This window comes from Indicator indicator, chromosome 6 (genome assembly GCF_027791375.1).
Source record: "Indicator indicator isolate 239-I01 chromosome 6, UM_Iind_1.1, whole genome shotgun sequence".
Classification (NCBI taxonomy): Eukaryota; Metazoa; Chordata; class Aves; order Piciformes; family Indicatoridae; genus Indicator; species Indicator indicator.
Genome location: NC_072015.1, coordinates 22456362 through 22480365, shown reverse-complemented (window position 1 = coordinate 22480365; position 24004 = coordinate 22456362).

Here is a 24004-nt window from a genome sequence, read left to right as displayed (position 1 = left end):
GTGATAAGGCAGTAGTTTGTGAATATTGAAAAGTTTGATACTTTGTATTCCAGACAAGAAGTCTCTTTCTAAGAAATAAGGCTCCATGAATCCTTTTAGTATCTCTATTTGCTGGTTTTACCTTCTATCCTATAACTAAAAATAACATTCCAAAATCTGTTGTGGAATCACAGGTTGGGCTGTGTGAGGCAAAGACCAGTAGGTGTATGTGGATTGTGTGACACTATTTGTTGAGGAAAGTCAGTGCTAAGTACCAGGGTATAATGATTTTGGGCAGCTGTGATTTAGCTAGCTCAATGAGGTAGACCTGTTTTTATACTTTGCTCTGGGGCCTGTCGCCCATGGGATTCCAAGGGCTTTCAAGACAGTGAAAAGACAACAGAAATTCAAAGCATTTTGTAGTTGATGGGATGTCTGGAGAATACCACAGAGAAAAGCCCCAAAACAGACATCCATAAATAAAGACATAATTTGTAAAGGTGGAAAGAAATACAGTTCAATGAATATAGATATCACAGAGGTTAATGATGTATCCTAATTATCCTCTCTGAATAAATTTTGCAACCTGTCTGATTACCATCAGGATGAAGGAACCTAAACTGTTCTTCTATCTCACACTTCCTGAGTTTACTCACAAGGATTTTATGGGAGACAGAGTCAAAAGCCTTACTAAGGTCACGGTAGACTACATCCACTGGTCTCCCTGCATCTACCCATGCAGTTACAACATCATAGAATGCTATCACATTAGTCAAGCATGATTTCCTCTTGGTAAATCCATGCTGACTGCTCCTGATCATCATCTTCTCTTCCAAGTGCCTAGAGATAGCCTCCAGAATAAGCCGCTCCATCATTTTTCCAGGGGTGGAGGTGAGGCTCACTGGTCTGTAGTTTCCTGAAACCTCTTTCTTGCCCTTTTTGAAGACTTGGAGTGACATTGACTTTCCTCCAGTCCTCAGGCACCTCTCCTGTTTTCCAGGATTTTGCAAAAATGATGGAGAGTGGTAGAGTGACAACATCAGGCAGCTGTCTCAACACTCTTGAGTGCATCTCATCAGGGCCCACAGACTTGTGAATATTCAATTTATGTAAGTGATCCTTAATACTTTTGAAGCAACACAAGTGACAATCTTAAGCTAAGGGTTTTTTTTCAATAAAAGCATTTAAAAAGTCATATAAGTCCTATGTACAACAGTGGCAAGCATTACCAAGCACACACTGTAGAAGACAAGAAATACATTGTGCTGAAGCTTTTTGCTGTGACCAGGGAAAATTGTTTTCAACTGAGAGACACTCCAAGGTCTTTTGATAAGTGAAAAACTGATGACAAACTATGGGCATAGATTTTAATGACTCTTGTTTTATTAGTGCTCTTAAGACCTACAGTATAATATGACCCCAGAATAATTTTTGTGAGAGCTTTCTGGGAATTGAGCATATGCATGCCCGTTTGACTTGAATGAAAATCTTGTGCAACTCTGAGAAGTATATACAGCTCTGCTATACAGAGGAGAGCACTTTCTATTCAGACTTTTCCACTCCCTTTATGTATTACTGATTAAATACACTTCTAATAGCATTTAAATTCTTTTTCCTGTATGTGCTAAAATTACTGTATGCCTAGGAAAATAATGTAGGGTGCTTCCTGAGATCTTGTCAGCAAAGAGAGTCCACCAACATCACAGAACATATACTAAACCTTCATGAAAAACTGTATCTTTCACAAGATACTGAGCCCTTTTCAATTTCGTTCTTGCATCCAAAAAGCACTGTTACTAGCTGAGTGCATAAAGCTCCATTCTCTTTTCAAGGATTGCAAGATTCTGTGTTGAAATAATCATTAACCTAAAATTAAGTGGTAATTTAAATACTGTCCCAAATACCCAGGCCAGGTATCTCAGTGCACAGGTATTTAATTAATTAGAGCATCCAAGTAAACCTGATCAGAGCACTCAGCTGAGGTCAAGGGCAGGAGTGAAGCTGCACAAGTGCTCTGTAACACTTGAAACTGGACAGCCTAATTTAGGACTGTAGATTTTCTACATAGTTAAAAAATAGAATGTCTTCATGGTCTCCAGTTAGCACAAAGCCACTGAACAGCACTATACAAATGCAAGTGATGAAAATCACTTGTGAAAATATTTCTACTTAATGCAGCCAAAAAGCTTGCTGATGAACTGTTTTCATTAAGAAATAACGGGGGAAAAATTTTGCTTTCTCTCATTTTTAAACTACCCTCATCTTCTTCCATTAGCAAAGTGATTCTCCTACCCTCTTCCAAAAAAAAAAAAGTTAGGAAAAACAGATAGCGAAGAAACAATTGTACGTCACATTCACTTTTTCTTTTTTCTCTGTAAAAATGAAAAATTTAGGCAATTCTGAGTGAATGACATATTTAACTTCTTGTTTCTAAACCTCTTCTCAGTCTCTTATCCTGCAAGAATAAAAATATTCAAAATACTTAGAAAAAAACAAAAAAAGCAAACAGAAACCAAACCCAAAACCCCAACCTCCGTCATTTTCAGAAATTCACACAAATCTTAGACTTCTACATTCATGATACCCTTATTTTTGTAAACACTGTTGGATTTTCTTTTGAAATAGTTAACTTCATCTTATAAATACAAAACTTGTTTTGAAATTGAAGTACAAGCATATTCTAGGTTCTTGGTTCTTGTTAATTTACTGCTCACCTTGTTTTTTATTCAATGACTGTGTTATTCAAGAACAATATTGTTTCAACATACGTACTTGACAAGGTTCCTAGAAAAAAAGCTCAGGATTTCACTAAATATCATATTTACTTTATATATTAATGTTAACATATCTGGAACTTTAATAAAAAGAAACAATGAATGTGACTACTTCAGAGTAATTCTTTTGTTGTTGTTTTAATTCTATATAATTTTCATTAAGCTGTCTTAAAGTCAAAGCTTGGATGTTTAACTAGTAATTAGGAACTGGACATTGTTAAAATGGCACGTTTCTGTCTGAAGAAAATAGTTTGGATATAACTTTTGAGCAGGTTGACCCAAAGATTTCCAAATGTCAGGTTTTAGCAAGTGCCTTGAAGACATCAACAAAGACACTTTCATTACAAAGGAAATAAAAAGTCTGTGACTTCTTTTCAAAGGCAGGAAGGAAGACAAAAGTGATTTTTCTGACCACCTCACATAATTTAAAGAAATAGGTTCAAGTCATGAATGTCAGACCTAAGATGCTTTCAGATGCAGTTGAAAACATCTTGGAACTGTGAAGTCATGTGTCTTATTATAGGCTTAGGTTAATTTTGCCATCTACAAAACTTTGGTCTGTTGTTCAAGGTCATACTTATTATTATTTAATCTGTTCTGCCTTACAGGACAAGTGGTGGCAGATGTTTCAAAATTCCATGCACTTGCTGGGTCTCATGTGTTCATTCCAGCTATCTGTCTGTCTGTCTTCTAAAATGCATCACCACACTTAGTGAAAAACATGCCTGGCATTTCTTTTGGAATGTGTCATCTAAATATCAGTGCATGGATGTGGCTTTATCTCCAGAAATGGGCTTTCTGTTTAGATGCTATGCAAGACAATATAAATTTGTCATGAATCAAAGCACTATTCTCTTTCTTCTAACAGTCAGAACATCCTGTGGGTACAAACACAACTGTGTGACTGTTCAAAATGAAAGAGACAACAGTACTTTGACACATGGTAATTCTAATACTAGCTGGTCACCTGTATTTTGGAGTTGGGGCATGACGACAAGTTTTGCACATTGCAGTTCATATGAAAAAAAATATATAATTTATATAGTTTTCACTACAAAATGATATAATTTCCACTATCAAAAACTGTGTACAAATACATTCCCTAACTGTGCAACTTTACAAAAGTTAAGGTATTTTGAAATTGTGTTGCAATCAAGCTAAGCTTGCATACTTGAGATCAACAGGCATAAGGTTCAGATAACTCTTGACATGGAATCACTGGTGTTTTATCTAAATAACGTCATAAGCTTAACAACCTTTTTTTTTTTTTACAGTATTTAAGTATGGCAAATTCTTGTAATAGTCTGGATAATTTCTAGAGTTTACACTGTTTTTATTAATGCATGAACCAAAAGCCAATCTGCAACATGCATCTGTTACATTCAAGCTGTAGGTAAATTCTGACTCTGTCACATAAAGAACAGTTTTGCTTTTAGCTATCATATCGCTACAAAACTATGTTCTTTTCATGTCTTTCTTCAGGCTTTCTTCAAAGTCATGACATTTATATTAAAAGGAAACTATTTTTTGAGGGGGGAATGAAGGGAAATATCACTCTCCCATGGAGACAGGTTGAATTGACACGTTATAAATTAGTAGAGTTGAATGTATTTAATTTGAGATGTTTTCTCCATTGTTCCTATTAGCAGATCTGACTTAAATGGGCAACTGCTCTGAGAACTGATCTGGCTACAGTAAGTTTAACACTTTTATATACATATACATACATGTACAAGTCCAGTCAAACACGGACTTCAGCTTTAAATACATCTCAGTGAAGCTTTTTGTCTTTAAAGTCCATTATGTTGATTAGTAGCATAAATGTGGTTGTTTATACAAGTTCTCTTGAACAAGAATAATTTTATTTTTTTAAATTATTACCTGACCAGGGTCACAAATAAGAGAGGCAATGTCCATTTGATTTCAAGAAATCCAAGGAGACACTATCAGATCCTGCTTGCTGCAACTTCCTTCCAGGAAATTTTTCTTTTTTTTTTTTTTCTTTTCTTTTTCCTTTTTTTAAAAAAACTTTGATTAGTTCTTAAAAAGACATTATCCCTTAAAAAGCGACTTGCATTATACTGCTAGAAACAACAAAACAACATGACATTTCAAAAGAGGATTTCTGGAAAAGCAACTTAACCTTGAGAGAGCTATAATACACAATTTATTGTTGTGTTGTTATTATGGGCCCTGAGGCACACTCTAAAGGAAAACCTAAAAAGCAGAAGCCTCAAATTACCTTTGTGAAGTATGGAAGTAATGTGTTTGATCTTATTAAAAACAAAAATACAGATAGCTGTAAATGGGTAGGGAGGACCTTTAAAGCATCACATTCTGTTAGGAAAGCATTATTCTCCCAAGAGTAAATGAAAGAAAGTGTGCACTTCAGGTAAGTACAGTGTTCAGTCCATGTCAAGCAGGTTTAAAACAAAACATAACAGACATGAATTCTGCCCAGATGGCAGTGGGACAGAAAAGAGCCTCCATCCCACAGCTGTTACTCTGGAAGATACAGTGTTTTCTTTAATTCTTTCTCCAGATTTGTGCTTGAAAGGAAGGGGAGTAAATAGTGGAAAAGGCCAACGAAAGGAAAGGTGAATTTTAGCTCCCAATTGCAGCTGTATGCAACAATAACAGCAGGTTTAATCCTCTCCACCTCTGTGAAAATACGAGGAACTGGTGAACTGCAAGGCAGGAAAAAAAATAGCAGCAAGGCATTAGTAGGACTAGTTCCTTTAGTTAGCTGCATGGAAAGTGGGAAAAACTTTCTGCATAAGTCTCAGGTAGGTAGAAGGAGAAGAGGACACATATCAGGACACACACTAATTATGACCTCAAGTGTAAAAAAAAAAAAGTGTCCATGATAGATTACATGCTGCTGAAATTAAACTGAGATGTCTCATGATAGAAGCTGAGGAGTCATCATGGATTGTTCTCTGAAATGAATATGTCAATATTAAGCATTGTCAGGAAGCACTGTAAGAACAAGCAGAGGGTTGTGTTTTGCCTCTGTAAAACCTTTGTCACCCGTGCCTTGAACATTCTATGAAGTCTTGGTCTTCACACACTGAGACAGATGTATCAGACTTGGAAGCAGAGAAGGGCATCAAACATAGTCAAGGGATAAAACATCCAATGTGTGTGAAGAGATTGAATGTTATGGGATCTTAGATTTGATGTAGACATGTTGACTGAGATATACAAGATGATGGAGGTGGTGGATTGGGTGACTAGAAGATTGTATTAGGGGTACTTGTTAAAAATAGTAAGACACCAGTTTAAAGTGAATAAATGGAATATGTCTTTACAGAGCAATTGATGAACTTTCAGAGTTGCAGGAGATTGCAGAGGCAGAAAAATGAGTCTTGAACAGGTCTATAAACAGATACTAAAGGAAGTACGGAAGCATGTACTAGCTGATGTGCCTAATGCAATGACTGTGGATGACAAGAAGAACGAGTTGATCTGTCCAGGCTCATGGTGTGCACTGTCAGGGCAGAATCATTGTAGTATCATCCAATAAGGATTTTCTTGCCAGCTTTCACAGATAGACTCTAAAATTAGTGATAAACTGTTTTTAAACTCAATTAATTTCTTGAGGCATGAATTTAAAAGTTTAATTAATTTAAAACTCCGAATAATCTTTCCTTTGTTATTATGTTAATATTTTAGCAAACTCAGATAGTAATGGACACAGCTTTTTTGAACAACAGACATGCCCTTCCATGTATACATACAGGAATGAATTAGTCCACGCCTACTTCATCTCTACACATATACTCATCTCTACATGTGTAAATGCATTAATGAACACACACGTTTTTTAAGAGCAGTTTTGGAGGTGATAGAGGGGGTCATAAAAAAAAGCAGAAGAGTTTGTGAAATTCAAGCCTGCCACAATTCTCTCTCTAGTGTTTGTGTGGTTGCTCTTTAACACCCCAGTCATGCTTGTGTGCAACTCCAGAATTGTAGAGCTGGATCTCCCTCATAGAAACTACTAGCTCTGTAGGGCTCCTCCATAAGCTCTGCCTCCTCAGAAAACACAGGTGTCAAAGATGTAACACCTAGAAGGAGACAGTGGTAGTCCTTTCATATTCTGCTCTGCTGCAAGAGAAATCCTGATTCCCACAATGTCACAATCTCCATTTCAAGAAAACATGGTCATTAAGAGATAACATGAAAACAATAGAACTGGTGAGTAGCTTAATAACATTCTGTTATTATCTTCCCTGAAAGTGACAGCTTATGTGATGTTTTATAACTCTTCTGTGAGATAAAGCAGGATATTCATATGCTCATTTTACATGCAAGCCCACTACCATTAATGGTCTTGAGGCTGCATTGTATATCTAAATTGCACAAGAGCTGACTGAATGAACAGAACTTCAGTTTACTAACTGCCTAGATTCTTTGCTATCCCCTGGTGGGTATTGTTTTCACTCAGGATTATGAAAAAGAAATTGCTCATGCTTAAAAAAATACTTTTACTTGTTTTATAATTGCAGTCTGGCTATCTTGTGACTGTCCTTAGTAGTTACCATGTGAATGCCTGAAAATTTTCATCAAGCATGCTATAAAACCAAAGGAGATGTTATTCCCAGAAAATATGTTCTTCATATTGTTGAAAAAAATTTCCCCTTGGTATTAATGTGTCTACATACTCCACTGCTTTTCAATGTGATTGCATTCTATGCAGGCTCTTATACTGCACCCAAGACTGCGTTGTCTGGCACCTAAGCACCCATCAAAGGTGAGCTATGTTGACCGAGTTTCCACTCCATTCCCTCTCCTCACATAAAAGTATGTTATATTGGATCTGGGTGTATACCCTTCTAAGCTACTAATTGGTTTTGAGCCGTGGCAAAGAAAAGTAAGGGCAAGGAAAGAAGTTTTACAATAACACTGAGGAGTTGATAATTTTTGTCATTCTTATATCTAACAGGAATTAATTTCAATGTTTTGGACAGAGATGAAAATATAAATCCTGAACCCATGAACAATACCCCTAAGGTGAAAGAGTGCTCAAAAAGCACTACTGTCCAGACTGATAGTAATTGAAAATTCATGAAGATGTGGCACTACTTGATCTTATATTGAATATTTATTTGCAGATATTTGTTACAAGTACTGATTCTGTGGCAGAGTAGGTAAATCTCATCTTCTGCTTTCTACCCATAGGAGCAAACCTGTGCATTGGGGGGTTTTGGGTAGTATTTCTCCAATCAACTTTGTGGGCTACATCTTGAAATTACTCTTTTTGGCCACAGAATATAAGCAGTTATAGGTGACTTCACAGTGGTGAAACGTTATTTGGAGAATTCAGCAACAAAAATTGCCAAAGAAACCTCAGCCATCTGGTCCTTGCCATTTTTTTTTCTGTAAACTGCTAGAGAACTGCTTTACCTCAGTCTGCTTAATCTGAGGGTCAGAAAAGCTACAGACATTTATGATCTCTGAAGAGCTTCAATTGCTAGAGCTGCTGTACAAACAAAGTTGATGGAGCACATTATGGATTTTTCACTTGCCTAGAAGAAGAAGAAAATCAATTTCCATCTAATAGAACAGGAGGTCACTAAATACTACCATCTGTTCTGTGACACTGTAGACTTAAGGAGTGGTCCTACGAGACAGACAAGAGTAGAGAGCAGGATCCTGGAGTACATTAGTCTTAGATAACTAGAGAGGAAAATTAGACACTTTAAAAAAGAAATGAGATGAAGAAAAAGAGTAAGCTGCAATTTCTTAAACAATATCTGGACAGAAACTCTGCTTTGCTGGAGCAACTGCATCTGAGTCAGACTTGCTACATAGTTTTCTTATGATGGAGAGCTTGAACTTGCATACGCACAGTACATCCACCACAGGTGAGAGTGTGGTTCATTCAATAAAAGACACCTGGAACAGCTGCAGCTCTGAGTGACATACAATCTATTGCAATTGTGAGAAAGTGGGCAGCTAGCTCACTGCTGGGGTGTATTTTGGAGACGTGAGCATGAATAAATACACAAATTAATAAAAGCAATTCACATAATATCCTAGACCTGAACTGAATAGAACTGTGACATTATCCTTTTTCATCTCTAATTTTCTTTTGAGGGGAGTGACCGAAGAAGCTGGTGGGACAAGAAGAACCTGCAAGAAAAGAAGAACCTTCTCTGAGCAAAAGCTGACTATCATGCCAATCTGTGGTAAAGTAATATTTGTAACTGCTTAAGAAGTGGGCTTTTTTTTTTTTTTTCCCTCTGAGGATAAGGGTGAATGTCCTGTCCTTGTTTGGAACTTCCAGGTGACAGGTTCATTATAAGCAACATGCACGCACCTCAGATTTAGTGCGCAGCTGTGTTGTCACTTCACACAGACTAGTGTTCAAAACTAGCAAGGTATGTTGCTGATACATGTGTGTGTGCTGTCCCCTATCTTGCTATAAACAGTGAATAGGACAGGCTGAAGCAAACCAGTGAGCCTGCTCACACAGGTTGCCTAACAGATGGTGATGACAATGTGTGTTCAGTAGCTGAGAGACCCAAAGACAAATTAATCTAATGAAGAAGTGTGTCTGTGGGATGACTATTATTTGGAAGAGAAACATTGCACTGAGAATTTCAGAAAGATGCAGAAACACATTAAAGAAATACTGAAGGACTTCTGTTTGCAGATGTAGGACAAGCAGCCAGTGAGAAGGCAACTAAGTAGGCCCAAACAGTTGAGGAAAAAAAAATGACTATGCGGGCCTATGTGGTCATGATGCATACCTGTACATTGCAAAAAAACCCCAGAGGACATTGAAAGCAGAGCAAAGAAACAAAATCCAAAAAGCCTTTGCTCTCTTTGCCCATTTATTTTTCCAGAGGGACATGATGAACAACCATCATTGTATTCCACAGCAAGGTATGTAAGAAAGAAATAGATAAATAAACAATGAATACTGAGGTACCTGCTCAGTTCAAATCCTCCTGTATTTTGCAAATACCTCAGCTGACTTCAGCAAGGATACTATTCCCAGTCAGTTATGTCAGAATAAAACCTTAAATAGCTCATCAGAGTTATGGTACTGTCATTCTAGCTCAGGCTCAAACAGAACATGTTATGGTTTTATTGAAAGGAGTATACTCAGTACTAGCACTTAACAGTGGTAGATTGTCACAGAAGCAAACATTTATCAAAGCAGAGTCAGTAAACTAAAGGGAGATATTGTTCAGGGAATAGAGTTTGGGTTTTCTTTCCACCTTTCTACCTCTCCTTACAGTAAGAAGAGAACTTAATTAAATAATAATAATAATAATTACTCTCTTAATTTAATTGCATTTACTCTGGTACTTTAGACAATTTTTTTGAATGAGACATGTATATCTACTAAGCATCTATTCTATCTTGAATTATACTCTCCTGGGTCAAACTTGTGGAATTCATCTGCAGAGGCAATGAAGCAAAGAATGGATCCAAATTGGTTTAAAATTAATCAGGTTCACATTTAAAAAGCAGAGTATCATCACTTAGGTTAAATGTTAGTTGTTCGTCTTTCGATTCTTTCTTTATTTTTTTTTAATTTACCATAATTGACCTTTACAAGTGTAAGATCCAGTTAAAACTCAGAAAATGACAATATGATAAGAGAAAGACAATTTTAGTTATGACAAAGTCATTATTCTAAGATATGAGATATGAAGATGTCAATTACACTCTTCTCACCATTTTCCACAGTGGGACAATTACACTTTTGGATTGATGTAACTTGCAATGGATGTGATTTCTCAGCTGAATTAGAGGTAGGCAAAGATAGGAAAATGTCATTTAAAAGAGAAAGGCTTCATTGAAAGCTACAAAGGCCAGTGGAAAAATTATAATATATTTCTGTGAGCTTTATATCAGACCTTTAGAATGCCAGTGGAAATTTGCTCAGGTTTAAATGACTTGAATAAAACAGCCACCACTATGGCTCTTGTATTCTCTTTGAATTTCCCTCTTTGGTCCTCTTTTTCCAGTCACAGACTGTCCATTGTAAAAATAACACAAATCTTCTTTGGCAAGAAGAATTAAGATTTTTCATTGCAGAACTTCTTCCCTGAGTAAGTATACTAGTTGAGGGAGTTTCTTCTATGCCGCTCCTGCTCTGCTGACTTTCAGCAAAGGTCACTGCAGTTTGGTCCCCTCTTGCTATATCACTGAATACAATTACTACCTGGCAGTCGACACATTTTTTATCTCAGCTTGTGAGAAAATTAATTGTCAAGATAAAATGGTCTCCACCCAGCAGAAGAAGATCATGCTCCTGCTGCCAGCAAAAATGGAGGTAGGAACCCAGACAAAGCTCCTACAGAAGGATGCAATGATACAGGTTGTTGGCTGCACTGAATGCCTCAGTCTCTCCTTGGTAGCAGGGAGTTATGCACACTGCAAGCAGGTAGACTTTCTACTCAGCGATGCAGCACAATACAAAGCGAGACTGAAAGATTGAAAGATGAAGTTGATAGGCTTAAGATCATGAGGGAAGCTGAGGACAAGACTGACTGATGGAGCCAGGCTCTGACTGACCTGAAGAAGTGTCAGGAACACCAGTTAAAAAATACAGAGGGCCAAGTACATCTGTAGCCTTCCCCTGCTGGATTGAAGGCAGTAACCTAAAGGAAAAGAGGGAATGGAGGCAAGTCCATGCTCCAAGCAGAAAAATCCTGCCTTGCCCACCTCCTCCCACCCCCAACCAATAGGGGCCAGTGGCAACAAGTTCCTGTCTGGCATGGCAGGCATGTTGCCTCACTTATTCCCCTAACCCCCCAAGTGCCCTTGCAGAACAGGTATGACACCCTGCAAGTGCAGCCAGCCAGTGAGGAAGATGAATCATCTGGCTCAGAAGTATTCCCAAAATTAAGAATGCCCAAGCCTAGCATACAAACATCTTCTATCAAAAAAAAAAAAAAAAAAAGAGAAGAGTCATTATTATAGGTGACTCCTTTCTGAAGGGAATGGAAGGCCCAATATGCAGACCTGACCCACTTCAAAGGGAAGTCTGCTCTCTCTCTGGGGCCTGGGTTGAAGGTGTGGTAAGAAAGCTCCCTACCTTGGTACAGCCCACAGATTATTACCCATTATTAACCTTCCAGATGGGGAATGATGACCTTGAAAAAAGAAAACTGAGGTCTGTCAAGAGACACTTCAGGGCTTTGGGTCATCTGGTAGGGGGGTTGGACTAGATAATCTTTTGAGGTCCCTTCCAGTCCCTAATATTTTGTGATTCTGTGATTCTGTGTTAATTAAGATGTGGATGGTACCAGAGTGCCGTCGGAAAGTAAACCGTGCTCTCAGAGAATCAAGAAGTGTGTGTTTGGGCAAGGTTTGCACCAAGAAGTAATTGTTCCCCTTAAGTTTTGGCAGATGAACAATATCAGTTAACTCAGCAGTTCTATTAAAAAATTTACCCACTTTGACAATTTGGGAACAGCCCACTCAGGGGCTGGGTTGAAGAAAGAGATCTTTGGCCTGCACCAGTTAAACCAAATGACAAAATCTCACTGTCCTTAGAGGGACAAAATACTAAGAAATAGAAGATGTTAGGTGGTAACAATGAATAAAACCTGACTCAGAAGTCTTATTTCCCACCTGTTATTCTACTTCAGGATCATGCAAATCATTCTGGGATGGACCTTATATTTCTAGCACAGACCTCCCACTGGCATCACAAGCAGTTTTGTTGAAAGTAGCACTGAACAAATCTAGGTTTGAGCTGCATCATTATCTCATCTTTCTCCAGTGAGCTATGTTATTTTGCTTTAATTGGCATCATGTCTGTCGGTCTTTCAGCCACATCTGCTACTTAACAGGCCTTCCTAGATCATTCAGCATTTGTTCCTGAATTTTCAATGATTTAATAAAATCCTTTGAACCAAATAATGACATTAGCACTACAAATAAACTGAATGATTTCATTACACTTCACATATTTTATTCTGGCTTTCATTGTTATGACAACCAAGCAGCTCTGTACATGCAGGAAACAAGATCAGTTTTATCTGGGACACTGTTTAATGTTACACAAAACTAAAATGAATAAGCGCCTAACGTGTAGACTCAAAAGCACATGAGACCTCTTGGAGGTGATATTACAGGCTGTTTCAACAAAGGAAAACAGTCCCTTTTGCCCTTCCAACATCTAGCAGTTCCATTTAAAGCACATGGCATATTGCAGTGCCATATACAAAAATATGTTAGCACTCAGAAGTTCGGTTTAACCCAGCTTACTGAAATGGAAGCAAAATGACTGAGTTATGGCACTCCAGCCAGGGGACATTATTTTAACACTGTCATAACAGACTGCAGCTCAAGCATTGTTGTGTTGTCTTGCCCCTTAATTTCATACCCCATCTCTCCTAAAGTGCATGCAAAAACTTAATTGATCATGTATGTTTCCAGTATAACATCTCAACAGCATTTTGAACCCTAAAGCAGTTAACACCTTTTTACATGGCATGGCAAAGAAGAAAAATCAAATTAAAATATGTGTTAAGGCTTCCTGTTAAGTGTAATAATTACCTCTATGATTTACGTGTGGTAAAACATAGGAGTAAGGAAATATACAAACTTCTTTCTTTTGTTTGCTTACCCTGCAATTATTTCAAGGCATTACATTCATACTGCTTATATCATGATGGATCTCATTACAATTCTGCAATTGGATAATTATTTTTCCTCAAAATAATAAAAAATATTTTCTTTTCCTAAGTGGAATAGACTTCATGTTTCTGTGGAATTTTTCTTTTTTTCCCCTCTACTCTCAAATTCCTGAAGAAATAAATCTACAGGCTGACATTACTTAAACAGCAGCAAGAGAATTATGCCTGACTTTAAAGATGTCCTGATTGCCTATCAGTTATCAGTTTTCTGTCCCTTGAGTGCTATAGAGAGTGTAATCTGTTCTGATAGGCAGGTGGATGTGCTAGTGTGATGTACTGACACAGCACTAATAACCCCATTAAGTCCAAAGATTAATGCTGTATTGTGCTTTGTGCATAACTACCTCATCCATCATGTACCTGGTAATCCAAAGGAGAAACAAAAAAAAAGCAGACCTTTTATGTAATCCGTCAATAGCTTTATTAATCTAATTGCTGGTAATAATAGCCTTACTGGTAGAAAGGATTCTGTTTATAAGTATCTTACATTTTCTAATGATGTTCCTTCACATTATTCCTAGCCAGCACCTACAGAAATACATCTTTTCTCTGGTATTTCAAGCATTTGGTTTTGCCTTGAAAGGGTATTTTGTTTATAAAAGCCACTTCAAAACTTTGCAGAACAGCAAATTACATGAACTGTGAGATAAAAGTCAAGAGCCAAGGAACTAGCAGGGTGTTTCATTCACAGAGATTTACCTGGATCTCAAGTGAAGATATCAGAAAGCCAGTAAACCTGATGAAGGTGCTTCATTTCTAATAGTAATATAATTTCAAATGTTATGAAGCAAAAATTATTCCATTAAAAGGTATTTATATGAAGTCCACTCCTTTCTTAATCAACATCTTTACATATATCTTAGCAGGCGGAGAGGAAAACCGTGAAAGTCAACTGAAAGAATGAGTTGTCATTGGCAATTCATATACGCAATCAGCTTCTGCAGTACCTAAAAGACATCAATAATGACAAAATCTTAATTTTGTAAATAATCATCAAATACAGTTGGGTGATATTAAGCCATTGGAGCCAAGAGCACAAATTGCAAGCATGTACGTGTTTGTGCAGTAAAATCCAGCTCCCACAGAAAGCAGGGTGAATATTGTGGTTGACTTCATCGGGTTAGCAATTCCATTTACAGATGTTAGTGCCAGAGAGAAACGTTTATGATTACTTTGTTTGATGCTCGTAAAGACAAGGCATAAAATTCCTTTGAAGGAATCCTGCATCCTGCATAATGGCAATGCAATTGAATGACATCATGTCTCATAGGAATACAGGCTACTTAGATATAAAGAGTTCAAGAGCAGGATAAATTGTCACATACCTCAAACTCTGTTCCAATATTAGACTAGTGTTTAAAATGTGCACACATTTTCATTTTAAGTTTGTCTCATTTTATCTAGCTTCCAGCTTACCTCCTAAATCAAAGTGCTGTCTGGCATGGGAGGTCTTCTCTCGTTGCATATATCTATAAACTGTGACTAAATCATCTCTTAACCTTGTCTTTACTGGGTTGAGCTCTCTGTATGTCATTGCATTTTCTGGGTCTCACAATCCCTCTAGCAGAGCTATATTATTTTCACAGTGACATCTGGCTTCAGGCAAGCCTTTGGAGTATTACCATTATTTATTTACAAAGAGCTGTCATTTGTTATGGCTCAGGATGTTCTAGAAGCAAATATGACTATCATCAGTCTGGGGAAGAGTGGAAGGGGTATTGATCTACTGCTGGGGAGTTTTTGTTTGAAGGCCACAAGCTCAGCAGGGTTTCCAGGTTGCTTCTAAACTGTTGGTTTAATCAGATGTCAAGCCACATACTTGCATGTGTGTGTGCTAAGGCTTAGTTGTAGCAGCGTTATGTAAAGTACCTTGCCTCAAACAAGGATTGCTCTCTGCCTTGGTGCTGTGCATGCACAGGATGCTATCATGGAGCATAGCTCTCAGAGCAAGCTGTGTATACAGCACATAGTGTACAGTATTTATTTATTCATCCACCCAGTATTTTTTATTTTGAATCATTATCTTGTTATTCATGTTTTAAAAATAGTACATCCAGGAAGGAGGGAAGCAATTATGTCAAAGAAAATACTGTGAGAAGGAATCTAATTGGCTTCTTAGTTAATTTTATTCACACTTTGTTTAAAGAAAAACACTATCTTTACAATATTTGTGTGAAAGGCAAGAAATATTTTTTTTTAGCCTTTAATTAAAGGAATATGCAGGGCTTGGCCAAGATTTCATGATTTTGTTTGTGCTTCCTTGTAGTCTGAGATACATTATAGCTTTAATAAAGTTACATCAATAAAATTTCATGGTTACCACATTTACCTAACTATTTAATTGGGCTAAATTATAGTTGTATCTACTGAGCTTAATTTTGCCCAGCACATTAGCATTATTATATAAAGTCAAAAACTTAGTTAAGTAGATACTGAGAGGGAGGCAGAGTTAGTTTTGTTTTATCTTTGAAAATCAAAATATTTTGCCTTTTAACCTAAGCATAATGAGAGAGAAATATAATGAATTCACATACTGGAAAGAATACTGACAAATGGGCCAAAGAATTTCTGCTTTCAATACCATTTCATATCTTATTTTATATCTTATGACCACATCAACTAATAGACATCTCATATTTTTTATTTACTATCTCAAACCCTTTATTCAAATTTATATCAACACCTATTATTCTATTCCCTTCAATTTATTTTTGTGGCTAAAAAAATAAATTAATAAATAAATACAGTGAAATAAACCCAATGAAATTTTACAAAAATGCTTGTTATTTTCTCTTTAAAACAATAAAGAACACCAATTAATGGCCAACAGAATAAATCTTTATATTAGCAATACTGTATGTGCCTCAAGTAAACTTCTTTGGCATTTATTTGAAGGCCTTATTTCTGCAGAACTCTAGCACCTTAGTAGGGTCAACAAGATTGTAATTAGTAGTTGTATATTCCTTTTCAAAAACCCTCTATGTCTCATAATTGCCAGCATCTCTGCTGAAGACAGTGTTAAATTGGACTTCAGTACTCACAGGGTGGCAGTTTTTTAATCATGTAGGTGACAGGAAACTTGTCTCATCTTAGAGTTATGCAGTGACTGACTTCAATGGAGCTGCAATATATCTAAAACCTGCTGCTCTCTCACTAATAGCTCCACTGAAGTCAGGCACTGTATATCTTCAGAGAAAGACATCAGCTCTATGTCTATAACTCCTTTTTTATTTTTTTTTTTCATTTCATTTTGCTCAGTATTCTGGGTTTTGAAACAAATAATTGAATTCATTCTTGATTAATACAGCTCAGTTTGAAAGTTAAGTGAGCTTGGGCCAGGTGGCTGGAATACAAAGCATTCAGTAGGGCTCCAGGAGATTTCAGATTAAATAATTTGCAGAATATACTAAGATTTTTGTATTTTCAGCTAAAATACTTCCAAGTCTTCCAGCCACACCTAGTTTTATTTTTCCAAATAGGCAGGTTTGGATTTTTCACATAAAATTATGTGAATAATTTTACACTAACAAAAATTATGAAGATATAAGGAATATCTTTCCTTGCAATAATTCCTGCAAATAGGAAGTGAATCATTTCCCTCTCCCTTTTCACAAGAATGTGGTGCTATTTATTACTGCTTTAAGGCTTTTAGAAAACGTCTTGTTTCCTGTTTGCTTCTGAGACAGCAGCACTGTGATGCAACTAGTGCCACACATTTGAGCAGTTTCTATTGTGACCTTCTACAAGGATTTAAGAATTTCAAATAAGATTTGGCTAATCAAGAATCTTGCCTTGGGTTCAACATAAAGACATCTCTAAGCTCTTTTTTACAAGTGTGCTCTTATATGAGTAATTTGATTTCTACCTAATTATGCCAACGCCTAGAGTTAAGTCTGTGTGAAAAAGGCTTTGCTGTCTTGGAATAAAGCAGTCACTAAACTTCTCAAGGAAGAGAAGATTGTGCTGATGTTAGCCTTTTCAAACTGTTAGAGTCCCTGCACTTCTCCTACCATCTTGTTACCTGCTGTTTCTCTCCTATGAGGCATGAGCATTGGACAGATGTCCTCAGGAGTGATGCCAGAGGTTGCACATGCAACCCTGAAAGTCAGTGACCTCAATCACTGTGGCTCTTTAATGTGCTGGGCATAGCTCATGAAAAGGGGCAAAAATCAGCTTCACTGCTACAGAACTTTCCAGAACTGTGACAGCCTTGAAACACTATTACCTCTGCTGCCTGCTCCTGACAGCAGGTAATCATTTTCTGTGAAATCAGCAATATCCAAAGTTCAGTCAAATGCAAAGTAAACAAAATGAAACAATAGAGATAAATATTTGCTTTCTAATTTATTTGAGGGACAAAAAGACTTAGGTAATGCTTGTAATCAACTATAAAACAATTCAGGATGCTAAAACCACCTCCCCCAAATAAATAAAAAAAGTCCTACACTATTCCTCATTCTAGGTCAGCTCTGAGGAGCCTGAGGGTCATGTATTGTGACTATAATCTTATGACAATAGTCCCACTGTTACCTTTACATTGATATTGCTAGCTGGCTGATAACACCCTGTGCTGCATATGGGTCAGAAGCAAGTCCTATAAAGGAGCAGATGGAACTGGATTGTTCCTTGTCACAGGTTTGTTACAGTGGAACTATGTCTGACAGAAATACAAGAAGAACTGATGAGGAGGAAGAAAAATTAACAGGCTTTTAATTTATATACTCCTGGGGTTCACAGTTTGTTGTGGAGTTAGGATTTGCCTTCCCTCCCACCCAAATATTGCAGATTCACCCCCAGGATCGAGAGTTACCTCCAGAATAATTCACCAGACTAAGTCAGAAAGATTTGGAATTACAATGAAATTATATTTACAAAATGGACTAAATAGGAAATTACATAAGATGATAAGACATATATAAAATATATTTACATATATTTACAGCTCAACAATCAGAAGTACCCCCTGGGCAGGCCAAGGAGAGACTGCTTCACCTTCTCCTTTCCTACTCCCCCACCCCTTTGTACAAAGAAAAGAGAGATAAAGCAGAGAGAGCCAAGGCCAAAACACCAGCCAGCAGCCAGAATGAAGAAGAAAAGAAGAAAATATACAAAATATAAGATTTTCAACAAACCAATGGGATGATATGTATCTATCTAATGATTCTGTGTCAAATCCCTAACATTATTTATCTTTTACTCCAAGTCTCTGTGTCTAAGCTAGGTGCTAGCTCTAACACAGTTTTAATCTGAAGGAAGAGATTTCCCACGATGAGGTTCACACATCAACATTTTCCCACAGAAGTAGGGGATTCACCCTCCATGTCTCTTCCACATTTTGTTTATAAGAGCACATCAGGGCTTTTATGCATGTAAATGACCTTTACACAGCAATGCATTTTGAGTTTACATGTGATTACTCTCACATTCCTATTTTCCAGATGTGTAAACAGAAAGAGAAGGCAAATTTTCATGCATCTCAGCCAAGGAAGAGAGTACAGCTTATCTAAGAGGCAGTGAGAAAGAGGTATTTCAGATACTATTTTGCCATGGCATGCAATGTAGTCTGAAGTGCCTGGATTCTCCATACTGCCTGTGGCAAACGCTCATTTGAGTATCTGAATGAGTCAGGCTGCCTATTGGAGCTAATATGCAGTATGCAGTTAGCAGCTGGCAAGTTACTGAAACTAAAACTGCTGACTGCTTATTAAAGTATTTTTCATTGATTTTGTTTAAACCATAAAGAGCTGCTTTTGATTATCTGGCAATTCCAAGTTCTAATACTTTACATTTCCAGTATAATTTTGTAACTCACAGTGCTATGCAGTTTAGATGGATTTACAATTTATTAGAGAGGAAAAAAAAATCTCTTCTAAATGAAAAGATGAAATATTCCATTGCTACTGACTTTTCCTGGCTTCATACAACTTTAATTTCTCATCCAGATGAGCAGAATTGCCCTTCTGAAATTTGTGAACAAATATATCCCATGTATCCCTCTATCATTCATAAAGGAGTTATATGAGTGATGTGAGCCCTTCAATAAGTGAGTAGATTATGGCCTACAATTTTCTTTGAGGAAATCTCTAACATTTTGAAAAAGGAGCATCTCATTTTAGAGTGACACCTTGCATAAAGTGCATCTTCAGTTACTGTGCTTTTTTGTTTCAAGAATGTCTATCAGATATTGGTCCATCATGTCAATAATGGTCCATCCTTTTCCTGTATAGTTCTCTACAATATTTTTCCCTAAAATATCTACATATTTTTGTATCCTCTACAAAAAATGTCCTATCTGAGATAAAGTAATTTTGTTTTTTTTGCTACTGAAACAATCTTTTAAGTTTTTTTTCCATAAAAAAGAAATCCCAAGTTAAGAAAGCATAGACTAAACTGATGATAAATATGTTGACCAGACTTAGCACATGCTTCTACAATTTCTTTTAAATTTGAACTTGAAGTCCTTATTGTGTTTAAAAAAAACAGACCAAAACAAAACAAAACAAACCCCCACAAATCTATTTCATAATGTTGCTTAAGGAATTGTATTAAAATGAATGTGTTGTTCTCCAACAGATAAATTGAGCAAAATGTTATTCACCATGTGTAATTGCAGAGGTTTGTGAAAAGGAAACAGCCTATTTGCTCTGGACTCTGAAGCAGCAAAGAGAGCAAATGACTTTGTTGGGCAAGAAACTGAACAGTGAATTTTCATCTGCTGTCATCTGTTTGACAAGGTGACCCAAGCCAAAGAGCACACTTTGGGAAGATGAATTTACTGTTTTACCAAAAAATTTTGAACTGTCACCCTTGGGCACTACATAAACTTATGCAAACAGTTTCAAGACACTTCCCTTAGAGCATGATATCCATCACACTAATAGACCATAACCCAGCTTTAATCCAGCCAGGCACAAAATATTTTTGGGTAAGAAAAAACAAAAATCCTTCTTCACCACAAAATTTAACTGTGGTGCATATAAAGAAGTTTAGAGACAAATGTATACACTCCACACACACACACACACACAATCCCAAAACAAAACAAAGCAAACAACCCCAAACTTTGTGCACATTCTGAACTTATTTTATTGTACTGAGGGATGTATTTATTTGTCTAGCACAGGAAGATCTCAACTGACTGTATGAAGGTGGTTTAGCTAAGAACTATGTCTCTGGAATGGTGTTTCAAACTAAGCCAGTCTTCAATGTCTCTGTTTAAACACCTCAGTTTTGAAAATTAGTCATAAGTGGATACACATTCCCATTTGTATCTGCAAAACAAAGTACATGCATAAAGATTAACCCAGGACTGAAATAAATAATAAAAAAACACCACTATTTTGTACAAAAGAAAAAATATGCTATGAAAAATATAATGAATAAGACTTACTTTTGTCTGTCAGAGTAGCAACCATATATTTTTGTGTTCTGTATGAACTTGAAGAAAAGGTAGAATGAGCCTACCAAGGACATCCTTGATTTTTCCATCCCATTAAGTACCAGTTGCAGCACAGTCTATGATAACTGTGATGATTTAGATAAGTGACAAACAGCATCAATACTGATGAATGGATTTTACAATGCTTTCAAGTAAAGCCTTTTTGTCTCAAAATAAGGGCAGTTGCATTAAGTGGCACCTAAACTTGTTACATTCCTTGCTGCACTCAGTTCTGTGGTCTGCATTACCAAGTCTTGTTGCTGGCCTCTTGCATGGATCACAGAACGCTCTCAGGCACAGGTTGTGGTTGTACTTGGTGACCTCTGAAACTTGTTTTCAGACTTTCTCTTGCCTTCTAACATGTTTGAACTGTGTAGTGTTTCTTGCCTAGCTGTTTGGAAATTGCAGAACTTCCCGTGGGCATTGCTGCTTTTATGCAAACAGATTGTAGTCATAAAACCAAGGGGTGAGAAAACCAAGGTGAAAAATCCCAGTTTATTTTCCCTATCCTTCTTAAGAATTCTGTCCATATAGGTCACACCCTAAGTTCAGGACACATTCATACACACATCAGAAGGCAGTTCATTGAATAAAGTCTTTCTGTCTTAATCCAATAGTGGTTGGAATTACACTTTTTAAACATCATTTAACAAAAAACTTAAGAGTCAGTCTTCATCATTCTTTAGTATTTCAATATAGAGAGGATAACAGAACAGATTAAATCCTATATATGCTTGTGTAAACTCAGCGTGGCTTTTTCCTGGTGAGAAATTGCTCTTCATTCATATAAAAGTACAAAGGATCAAAATAATTCTTCTATTAAAGAGGACTCTTGTTTCCCAAACCAAAGAGCAGCAATCATGTTTGAAAATAATAAATCACTACCAATTTGTTCCCCATTATCATACTTTTTCTCCCTTTCTGTCTTTTTAGGATGTTAAGTTTTTATCTTTGCATCTCTTAAAAATAAGTGAATTTCATAACTAGAGTCTCTGAATTATTCCTGCATGGTCTGCATTAGAGCTCATTGTTGTGAACTTTTCACTTAAGGCTCTTTTTTAAAAAAGATTTTCTCATCCTACTCCCCCCCCCTTTTTTTTTTTTTTTTTTTGGAAATAATTTTTTTAAAAATCACTTACTGTGGCTTAAAAAGAAATAGAAGAAAACTCACAACACTCACAACAGAGATATAGGGCCCAGGAATTTCTCTTTGTATTTGATCACTTGTGATTGAAGGGACTATCCAACAGAAAGAATCCTGGTGACATATTCAAAATCTGCTAGCTAATCTAGACATTGAAGTGCTATAAAACTAGATTTAAGGAATCTCAGCTTTACTACAGATCAATCACATACAAGGGTTTAAGTCAAATGCAAACCCAGACTTCAGGCAGTCAAGTTATTTGGTGCCTAGGAAAGCTTTACCTATAGCTTAGAGACTGATGGAAGAGAGACTTATTAAATCATCCTTTTTTGAGGGGAAAGCAGCACAGAGAGACAGTTAATGATAACATTCTGATCAATATCTGCTGGAAATAAAATTTAACTGCCATAATGAAGTAATGCAATAACAGAGAAGCTGTCCTGTTTTTCAGTCCATGATACCCACGGGCTTCAGCTTTCCCAGTAATATTCCTCAGTCAAGCAAGCAGACATTCCAGTTTAAAGTGGCTACATCTTAAATCCTTTTTTCTTAACACTTGTTACCCACCTTTTAGCTAAAGGGCTATCAATTCCTACAAAAAGTCATGAGAAACTTCCTACAATTTGAACACAGCTTTTCTTCAGCCTGAGTAGAAAACTCCCTTAGATATTTGCAGCAACACTGCAGGAGGATTATAGTGTGCAGATGACCACAACATATGGGACTAAATTCAAATGTAGAGATCTGCGGTCAAGGCCTCCAGAACAAGGTCTGAAGCCACCGATTTTTGTCAGCAGGTTATTACACCTTCTCCACATGGACTAATTAATTACAGGCAAGAAATGTTGCTGCCAGAACCAAGGATAAAAGCTCTCCCGTTGAACACTTATCCAAGTAGCTGCCCTCAGTTAAACCTATTAAGCAGCACTACCAGGCTGAAAAAGCTCCAGCTCCTGGGTATTTTAAGGATTTTTTTCCAGCTGAATTTGTATGTTAACATAATGGGTACTGTGCTCAAATATGCAACTTAGCTGAAGAGTCTCTGCTGTCATCTACTTTTAATAGGATTGCTAGGTATACTAGGTCTGAGTATTTGGGGTGTGTATACATTTGGTGTCAGGAATGGAGACATAGGCTTCCCAGTCAGAAATGCCCATGCAAAAGCAGTGTGTAAGTCCCCTAGCCTGGCTGATGTTTCCGAGAGAATTAATTCAGAATCTTACCAAAAATAGAGCAAACGTATATATTCAGTCTCTCCCTGAAAAGAGTACATAAAACATTTTAAGAAGATTTTTGCTTCTATTAACCTAGAAAGAAAGATAGCACAGAAAGGAAGAATATATCTAAATTTACCTTTAATAATTTCAGTACTCACCCTGTGTGACACACAATCCATGCATCTTTCTATCTCCATGTTTAATGGTGAAACCTAAGAACAGACATGGTAACTAGATTACAACTTTCTGAAGAGCTTTTCTTATGTTGTTTTTTTTTGTTACTATTTATGGAACTAAATTTTATGTTGTTTCTCTACTTCTTTCAGAATAGTAGGCTCCGTTAAAAAAAAAAAAAAAAAACATCTCACTTGAATTTCCCAAAACAACAGATTTATATTTCAGGCATCACTTGAATAAAATTGAGGGAATTATATGACTACATTTGGTTTGGCTGAGCTGGAGTTAATTCTCCCCAGAGCATCCTTCTAAAGCTGTGTTTTGCAGTGCTGTAGCTGGATGTTGATAACACACCAGTGTTTTGGCTACTGCTGAACAGGCACCCAGGCAGTACTTTTCCAACACTTCCCCACCCCGGGAGGGGTGGGCAAGATCTTGGGAGGGGACACAGTCAGGCCAGCTGACCCAAACTGACCAAAAGGGTTTTCCATGCCATATGGCATCAGCTCAGATATATAAGCTATGTGAAAGAAGGCAGTGTGGGAATATTTGTCCACGGCATCTGTTCTCCGAAGCAACTGCTATATGTGTTAGAATCCTGCTTCCCA